Consider the following 10,009-nt stretch of genomic DNA (forward strand, 5'->3'; position numbering starts at 1 on the left):
ATAAACACCACAGATGTGCTCATTGAGGCTTCAGTGTATAGTAGTAAACTCCACAGTAACCACAGTCGTTTAGAACTTTGACCAGCTTTTTGGTGAGGAACATTGTATCACCGGGCTTCCCGGTGGTAAAGAAACTGCCGCCCAGTGCCGGAGATGTAAGAGGCAGGTTCGATCCCTGGGTCAGGAAGACCCCCTGGAGGAGGGCCTGACAACCCACTCCAGTGTTCTTACCTGGAGAATCCTGTGGACAGAGGAGTTTGATGGGATACAGTCCATGGGGTCACAGAGTCAGATACGACTGAAGCGACTTAGCACACACACGATGTTGTATCATCAGCGTTTAGAATTGCCGTGCGCGGTGATCACGGGTGGCTGACCAGCTTTTAGACCGCTTTACTAGCGTTCTAATATTCCGTGTAGACAGTGTGCCCTCTTGCACCAGGCAAACTGCCCCCTTGCCTGCCTTTTGACTCACAGCCTTTCACAAGAAGACTGACTGACCTCACCCGTGGGGTGCAGACGTCAGGAACCCCTTCTGTTCCCACAACCCTGTGACTTCTTAGCCTCAAGCTCGCTTTATTGCACAGGATCGGTGTTGTTGAGTCGCTAAGTCATGTCTGACTCGTTTGTGACCCCATGGACTGTAGCCTGTAGGCTCCTTTGTCCATGGGATTCCCCAGGCAAGAACACTGGTGTGGGTTGCCATGCCCTCCTCCAGGGGATCTTCCTGACCCAGGGATGGAACCTGCGTCTCCTGCATGACAGGCGGATTCTTTACCGCTGAGCCATCAGGAAAGCCCCTTGCACGGGATTAAACATGTAAAAACAGAAGTTCCATAGGTGGTTTTTTTTCTGCTCACACCACCCCCTTTACCCGGGAGGGACCGTGGGCATCAGAGCCCAGCTGACATCCTCTGGTCTCATGGCCCCGTCCCCCCAGGCCAGCTCTCCGAAGAGAATATGGGCTTGTTCTCCAGCTCTCCAGACACCCTCTTTTCCTGGCCTCTGGAAAGTAGGGTTCTTGTCCCCTTTTAGCCAGGCATTTGAGATCCTGGCAAAGACGGCTCTTCCTCCCTCTCCCTCACTGCAGACGTTCTGCTGAGTAGTTTCCCGCGCCCCTGCTAGAGCTCTGGGGCTGGCCCTGAGGGCAGGGGCCTGGGCCGCCCCTCCTGGGCGCCTGCAGAAGGGGCCCCTGCAGGAAGGGTCGGCCGAGGGCACCGCCCCTCGGGCGATCCTCGAACCCTGTCCCGGGCACTGCTCGCCCTCCGGGTGAGCGCTTTGCCTTGCTTGGCATCCTCAGAACAGCTGGGCCCTGGGGACGTCGGGGTGGTCCTCTTTAACAGCCAGAGCCGGGTTTCCTGGACAGTGCCCCGCTCATGCACACAGTCCTTTCTGTCATGGCCCTGCCCTCAGACTGTGCAGGAATAATTTCTCGCAGATAACGCCCGTCCTGTTCCTGGTCTCTGTTCCTACCTCCCCTCCGTATCCGCCTCTCGCCAACCTGCGCTGGAAGACTGGGCGGCCTCTTCATTCCCATTTTAGAGGCGGGGAAACAGATGCTGAGAGTTGAAAATTACCCACGGGGGTGCGTGCAGCTGCCCTTAGGGGCAGAACTGGGACCAAAAAACACTCCCACCCCCAGTTTCTTTTTTTAATTAAATTTTTAATTTTATATTGGAATATAGCTGATTAACAATGTCGTGATGGTTTCAGGTGGACAGCAAGCAACTCAGTCATACACATACATGCGCCCATTCTCCCCCAAGCTCCCTCCCATCCATGCTGCCACGCAGCATTGAGCAGAGTCCCCTGTGCTGTCGAGTGGGTCCTCAATGTGTATCCACTGTACTTAATTTTTTAAACTAACGCGTTTATGCAGTATCTACTCTGGCCGCACGGGGGCTCCACTGCCGCGCACGGGCGGCCCTCTGGCTGGGTGCGCGGAGTGCGCACCGCGGCGGCTTCTCTTGCTGCCGAGCTCGGCTCGGGGGCGGCTCGCGGGTCCCCGTCGCTGCGGCCCGCGGGCTCAGGAGCTGGTTCGCGGACTTCAGAGCGCAGGCTGGGTGGCTGTGGGCGCGGCTCAGTTACTCTGAGCAGGTGGTGTCTTCCTGGACCAGGGATGGAGACAGTGTCCCCTGCATCGCGAGGCGGGTTCTTAACCACTGGACTTCCCGGGAAACCCTGTCCCTTTAAAACGCAGCACTGTCCCACCCCCGTTTCTTAATTTCTCCTCCGCCCTGCACTTCAGTAAGCTTAGCCCGGCCTGGCCTAAGCGCAGAACCCTGGTTACCCAAGTGACACCAGGCAGGCACTCAGCTGGGGAGTGTAAGCAGACCCAGCGCCCGCCTCAGACCTGACGACGATTCAAAACCCACTCACCCGCTGAGTATCAGTATGTCTCTAGAAGCACGGAAAAGCGGGGATAGCACACAAATAGCTTGTTTCTACGACTATGTGTATTTTTATGTCAGGCCGTAGACGTCTGTTACCTGTGTCTATAAGCAGCGCATTTAGGAAATGATCCAAACAAAGCTGTACATGAAGCATGACAGCTTTGTGGCACCTGACCCAAGAGTCCCCAGGGGTGTTTGTGGCAGATGGTAACTTAAAAAAATTTTTTTAAATTTATATTAATTGGAGGATAATTACAATATTGTGATGGCCTCTGCCACACGTTGGGCTTCTTCCCAGGTGGTACTAGCGGTAGAGAACCTGCCTGCCAATGCGAGAGACGTAGGAGATGCAGATTCGATCCGTGGGTTGAGAAGATCTCCTGGAGGAGAGCACAGCACCCCACTCCAGTATTCCTGCCTGGAGAACCCCAAGGACAGAGGAGCCTGGTGGGCTACAGTCCATGGGGTTGCAAAGAGGGGGACACGACTGAAGCGACTTAGCACGCGCGCACACATGCACTGCCATACATCTACACGCATCAGCCGTAGGCACACACGTGTCCCCTCCCTCTGAGCCCCCTCGCCCCCGCTCCCCACCCCATCCTTCCAGGTCGTCAGAGAGCGCCGGCTTTGGGTCCCTGCGTCATGCATCTAACTCCCACTGGTGACCGGTCTTACATATGATAATGTATATGTTTCAGTGCTGTTCTCTCAAATCATCCCACCCTCTCCTTTTCCCACTCTGTCCAAAAAAAGTCTGTCTTTACGTCTGTGTGTCCTCTGCTGCCCTGCATGTAGGATCATCAGTACCGTCTTTCTAGATTCCATATATATGTGTTAATCAATGATGTTTGTCTTTCTCTTTCTGACTTCACTATGGATAAGAGGCTCTAGGTTCATCTCCCTCATTAAAACTGACTCAGACGTGTTCCTTTTTATAGCTGCGTAATAATCCGTTGTGTGTATATACCACAGCTTCCTTATCCATTCTTCTGCTGATGGACTTCTAGGCTGCTTCCGTGTCCTGGCTGTTGTAAATAGTGCTGCGTGAACTTAGATGATGACTTTATCATGGCTCCCATCCCACTTTGCACAGAGATGTAGCTGCTGAATCTTCCTAACACAGCACCCTGCTCAGTCCCCACATTTCCACACAAGGTTTCAACTGGGTTTTCCATCCCCGCTACAAACTTTGTGCATATTACTCTAGGAAACGTGAAATAAGTGATATGTGGGTGATTTGCCCTTTCAGGCAGCTGCTCCCTGGTCTCCCTGACCATCCCTTTTCCCCACCCACCGCTCCTCCCCAGGCTCCAGAAAAGTGCCAGGGTTGACGAATTGCCAGGAAGTTCATCATCACGGTTTGAAACAGAAGCTACACACCTGAGATATAGAAAACACTTGCAGGAGGGCCAGCGCTTCACTGTGGAAATGATTTATTTGCAAGGCACGCCTCAGTCCCCGCCACGCCCTGGGCAGCATTCCTGGGGCAGGCGTTCTGGTGAGACTCCAGGCCAGGCCATTGTAAGGCGCCCCACCCCCTTAAGAACTGCAGCTTGAGAAACTATTTCTCAGAGGTATTTGCCGTGTCTGAGAGGACAGAGGCTTGTAGACTGTGTCAAGTTGGTTAGGAATTGTTCATGGAAAAATCTCAGTGGTAGGAGTAAGCGATGAGGGAGATTGTTGTTTTTTAGTTGATAAGTTGTGTTCAGCTCTTTGTGACCCCCTGGACTGTAGCCCGCCAGGCTCCTCTGTTCATGGGATTCCCCAGGCAAGAACACTGGAGTGGGTTGCCATTCCCTTCGCCAGGGCATCTTCCCGACCCAGGGACTGAACTCACATCTCCCGAGTTGGCAAGCGCCTTCCCCACCGCTGAACCCCAGGGAAGCTGGTGGGGAAGGCACAGAGAGGTGCCCCCTGTGCGTCCCCATCCACCACATCCCCTCTCCCTCTGCTTCCAGCTTAGCCTCCCTGTCAACACTGGGTGATTCCAGAATTAATGATCCTTGAGCCCCATGCAGGGTTGAAATCCCACGTCCCCCCAGAACCCAAGTGTAGTCAAGATAAGGATGGAGATGACTGGGCACAGGGGCCCCTCAATCCAGCAAGTGTGTCCTTAAACGAGAGAAGCGCAGGAGCAGGGTCACGTGGCGAGCGAGGTCCAAGCCGCAGAGCACCACCACTAGTGAGCTGCTGCCAGGGGCCCGGGAGAGCCGAGAAAGGATCTTCCCCAAGAGCCTTCCCTGCGAGCGTGGCCGGCCAACCGCGGACCTCTGGCCTCTGAAACCGTGAGAAGAGAGATATCTGTTATTTTCAGCCGCCTGGCTTGTAGTAAGCTGTTACAGCAGCCTTAGGGAGGGATGGCCCTTTCCAAGTGATGCGTCTCTTCCCAGTTCTTTACGTGGTCCCTGCTCTTGGGAGGGACGACATTCAAACCAAGGCAGTGGGTGTAAATACCCTGAGACTGCAGGCTGGGCCCAGTTTCGCTCACAGAGTAGCTGTGGTGCTGGCCCCTGGCAGCGCTGTCAGAGCTGTGGCCCAGCCCCAGGGGGCCGGCTCCAGAGCCTCAGCTTGGCTGGAGCTAAGTGAAGGCCCCCGGCGGCCTTAGGGGCTCAGCAGACGACTTGAGAAGGATGAGGACTGTGGGCTACTACTGGCTGCTGGAAGTAGGGTCATAAAAATGTAAAGCTATGGGATCCTTTTTGCAAGCAATGGTTGCCCAGTGAGAAGGCCCATGCGGGAAGGGAGGGTGAGGGGAGGGTGAGGGGTGCCCTCTTGATCCTTGGCTGAGCAGATCTTTAACAGGTTTAATCACCAGGTGCGGTATTTCACGAGAATGGTCATTGGCTGTGAGGATACAGTTGATCAGGGCATTTTGCCTGAAAAAGGTGCTTTTATTTTTCTTGTTTGACAATTTTCTTTCTTTTTTAAGTTTCATCTTTGGAGCATAGTTGCTTGCCGGTGTAGTTAGTTCCTGCTGTAAACACAGGGGATCGGCGGTGTGTGTACATACGGCCCCTCCATCTAAAGCCCCCACCCATCACCCAGGTCACCACAGAGCTCTGAGCCGAGCCCCGTGTGGCTGGCAGGCTCCCGCTGGCCAGCTGGCTCACACGCGCTTGTGCACACATGTCAGGGTCACTCTCCCGGCCGTCCCAGCCTCCCCTCCCCTCCCTGTCTCCACGAGTCTGTTCTCCATTCCTGCCCTGCAAATAGTTCATCTGTACCATTTTTCTAGATTCCATATATATGGGTTAAAATACGATATTTGGTTTTCTGACTTACTTCACTCTGTATGACAGACTCTAGGTCCATCCACATCTCTACAAATGAAAAGTTTTGTTCTTTTTTTATGGCTGAGTAATATCCCATTGTATTTATCTACCACATTGATCTAGTTTTCAAGGTAGCATTTCTTCTTATTTTTTGAGAGCTCTTGGGTACAACCCATATTTATCTTTGGGCGGTGGGGGGAAGTCCTCAAGTTATCTTGTCGTTTCCTTAATTTACAGTTACCCCTGAAAATAACAGAAAACCACTGGCACCCTATGCTGTATGCTCACATAAACTTAAGTAACTAGTTGGCTAATAATCTTTTATCCCCTTCGGAAAAGAAAAATACCTTTTCTCATAAAGCAGTCTCCATTAATGATGATTTAAATTTCCATGACACTGTTTATTCCCCTCTAGTGGGTGAAAGAGAGGCCATTCTCAGAGCACAGATTCTAGACAGGACCATCACCCAGTGTCTTGGGCTCCCAGCTGGCAGGGGCTGGCATCGGAAGTCCTCAGGAATGGACGGATCAAAAGAAGCAAACGAGAAAGAGGAGGGGGGACTTCCCTGACTGTCGAGCAGTTAAGACTCTGTGCCTCCACCACAGGGGGCACAGACTTGATCCCTGGTCGGGGAACTAAGATCCGGCATGCCATGCTGTGTGGCCAAAAAGTTAAAGAAAAAAAAAGAAAAAGGAGAAGGAGGTCGGGGAGGACAGGACGCCTTCCAGCAGTCTCTGTGCCCTCGGGTTGCTGCATGTTCACCTGCCTCCTTCCCTGACACGAAGCTCCTCTGCCTCTTGGCTCCTCATGTGTCTCTGGGATTGACTCAGAGGCACTGCTCAGGTGAGGAATTTCCGCAGGCCGGCCTGACAGCTAGTAGAGCTCTAGGCAATAAAACGCAGACAGAGGAAGGCCCCGCTGAACGGGAAGAGAAGCCCACGAGGCCTCTGGCCTTTTCCAAGAAGGGCAGCAGATGATGTGCCAAACAAAAGGCAGACCGAAGCCTTGGGGCAGCTGCACCTCCTTCCGAGTGGGTCCACTGTCCATCCCCCAGCAGAGGGTGCTACCCAGAAGCACAGAACATGGCTGAACTATCGCCGCCTCCTAACGTGGGCTCAGGAAGGGCCGTTGTGTGTTCTCAAGACATGCACCAAACATGTGCTTTGTTTTCATGATTCCTGAATCATATTTTGATGAACTGGAGTGATTTACTGAATGCATTTCAAATAAGGGTTAATTCACCCCATCCTGGGTTTCACATTGCCTAGGATGCCACATGGGAAAAGACAATGGCACCCCACTCCAGTACTGTTGCCTGGAAAATCCCATGGACAGAGGAGCCTGGTAGGCTGCAGTCCATGGGGTCGCTAAGAGTCGGACACAACTGAGTGACTTCACTTTCACTTTCCACTTTCATGCATTGGAGAAGGAAATGGCAACCCACTCCAGTGTTCTTGCCTGGAGAATCCTAGGGATGGAGAAGCCTGGTGGGCTGCAGTCCATGGGGTCGCACAGAGTCGGACACAACTGAAGCGACTTAGCAGTAGCAGCAGCAGAATGCCACGTGGAAATTCAGGCAGAAGGATGGTACCTTCCAAACGGCAGGAGAAACTCGCAGAGCCATCCAGGAGACCACCGTCGTGCAGCTGGGGAGAGGGGTCAGGAGCCCCTTGGGGGAGTCACTGTGATCTGGTCTGGATCACGACCTGGGTCTCCTACTAACAAGCTGTTAACTATGCACAAGCTGTCAGCTGCGGAAATATCCCTCCTGTGAGCTCTAGTTAGCTTACCTGCTGGATGTGCAAGCTGTCCCGATGAGCCAGGTGCCAGCTAATCCTGATAATTCCTGACCTTGGAGCCCTTTAAGTGTCCAGGTTACCCTTAGGACACTGAGGTCCAGTGGTTCTCTTGGATGGTTCAAAACCTTCCTAGTCTTGATAAGCTCATAAATGAAAAAGAAGAGAACTTTATAGCTGACTGGTAATGCTAAGTCACTTCAGTTATGTCTGACTCTTTGCAACCCATGGACTATAGCCCTCTAGGCTCCTCTGTCCATGGAATTCTCCAGGCAAGAATACTGGAGTGGGTCACCAGGCCCTCCTCCAGGGGATCTTCCCGGCCCAGGGATCAAACCTGTGTCTCTTACATATCCTGCATTGGCAGGCAGGTTCTTTACCACTAGCGCCACCTGGGAAGCACCAAACTATAGAAGCAAACTATTTAAAATAACCATGTTGTCTAAGGTGCGGTTCTGTCAACTGCCGCTGAGAGGAGGTGGGAAGAGAAAGAAGCTCCCCTCGGCTTCCAATTATGCCATGATAACTGTTTAAATTTTATTGAGTAAATAATTATCTCTGTGGGTTGAACAAAAAAACACAATTCAGCACATAACACCCCTCAGTCATCTGTCGGAGGTGAGGCTTAAACGTGTATTTAACACGTGTGTTTCTGTTTTCATTTTTAATTCAGTGCCCTGATACAGAGAAGGCAGGAACTATTCATACTTCCAGGGGCCAAATGACTAGTTCTTTTGATATGTTAGGTGTTTGTTTTCATCTCTTATTAGAATTTTTTGGGGGGCTTTTAATTTCTTTTGAGCCAAAGGCAAGAATGGAGAGGAACATCGAGGTTCCCGGCGTGAGACAAGAACTGGGTGTGTGTTGTCATCTCAGGGATGAGAAGGGGACAGGCCCAGGGGTTTCCCAGCACAGGTCACCGGGAGGCAGGAAGGTTCGTGAACATGCCTGGGGCAGGAAGGGAGGCCAGCAGCAGAGCTTCGGACACACTGATTTTTTTTTAGAGTATTTAATCTGTCTGTGGGCTTCCCGGTTGGCACAGTGGTGAAGAATCCTCCCGCCAACGCAGGAGACACGGACACATGGTTGGAGCCCTGGGTCGGGAAGATCCCCTGGAGGAGGGCACGGCAACCCACTCCAGTATTCTTGCCTGGAGAATCCCATGGACAGAGGAGCCTGGTGGGCTACAGTCCTTGGGATCGCAAAGAGTCAGACATGACTGAGAGACTGAGCACACACACAATCTGTTTGTAGGACGTATGGTAACCCTAAAAATTCATTCCAGTACACATTTGGTGCAGACAAATACTGTGATTCCACTTATATGAGGTACCCCAAACAGTCAACTCACAGAGTCAGAATGTACCCTGGCGGGCGCCAGGGGCAGATGCAGGCTGGGGCAGGAGTGGAGAGTTAGCGTTTCGTGGGGACAGAGTCCAGTCTCGGAAGGTGAGACGTTTGGGAGATGGACGATGGCGAGTTTTGCACAATAGTGTGAGTGTACTTAGGGCCCTGAATTGTACACGTAAATACGGTTAGAAGAGCATGTTTTGTATTATGTGACTTTTACCACCCTTAAAAAAGCACTAAAAAAAAAAAAGAGTAGATATAAGCCCCCATAATGTGTGTGCTGGGCTGCACACGAAGGCTTTGTGGCCGATCACAGCAGGCACAGGGTGGGGAGCACGTGGGGAGTCAGACCGAAGCCGAGTGCGGGCGGATGTCGCTTCAGCCGCTGATTGGGCGGGCGGATGTCGCTTCAGCCGCTGATTGGACGGCGGTGGCTCTCCGATCACGAGACGGAGGGAGGGGTGAGTCCCGGGGACCGGCTGCCGGGGCATCTTTCCTGCTCTGGAGTCGCCCTCGGTCACGACTGCGTCTGCTCTTCTTGCCCGCCCAGGACAGACGTGTGGAATGTAAATCACTGTGGCTGAAAATGGGGGTGTTTACGGGGACCTGGGGCGTCACTGCAGAGTCCTGTCCCAACCCGGAGGGCTGTGCAGACGCTGGTGGGGAGAGGCCTGCAAACGCAGAGATGGGGTTCCGTGGTGAAGATGGAAAAGTAGATCTTGTCTCCTGCTTTGGACAAGCTTAGAAAAAACGGAGCCATTCAATGGTGACAGGGAAGAACCTTCATGGAAACCTCGGGCTCCGTGTAAATTGCCTTGTCATAGGACACCACTCCTTGAAGACCCCCTTTGAAAAATAAAAAGATCCCCCTTTGTCTTGGTTTGCTACCAAGCCTAGTTCTTCATGGGAAAAGAAGAAGAAGAAAAAATACAGATTTTTGTGCTTTCTTCCCCTTTGTTGGCAAAGACTTCTTGTTCCAGTTTGAATCTTCTGAAAGTGCAAATTGGTGACTGTGGGTGCCCACCCAAATGCTCTTTATCTGGGTCCACATACCTGTCTCCCAACTGCTGAGGGCACCTGAGTGCTGCCTTACCTCAGGGGTGACCCCCCTCCCAGAACCACGCTGCCCCTGCCAGCAGCAGCCTGACGAGCCGCCGCGCACGGTGACGGGGCACACCAGGCCCGGCACACCCG

The sequence above is a fragment of the Bos indicus genome, chromosome 24 (genome assembly GCF_029378745.1).
Source record: "Bos indicus isolate NIAB-ARS_2022 breed Sahiwal x Tharparkar chromosome 24, NIAB-ARS_B.indTharparkar_mat_pri_1.0, whole genome shotgun sequence".
Classification (NCBI taxonomy): domain Eukaryota; kingdom Metazoa; phylum Chordata; class Mammalia; order Artiodactyla; family Bovidae; genus Bos; species Bos indicus.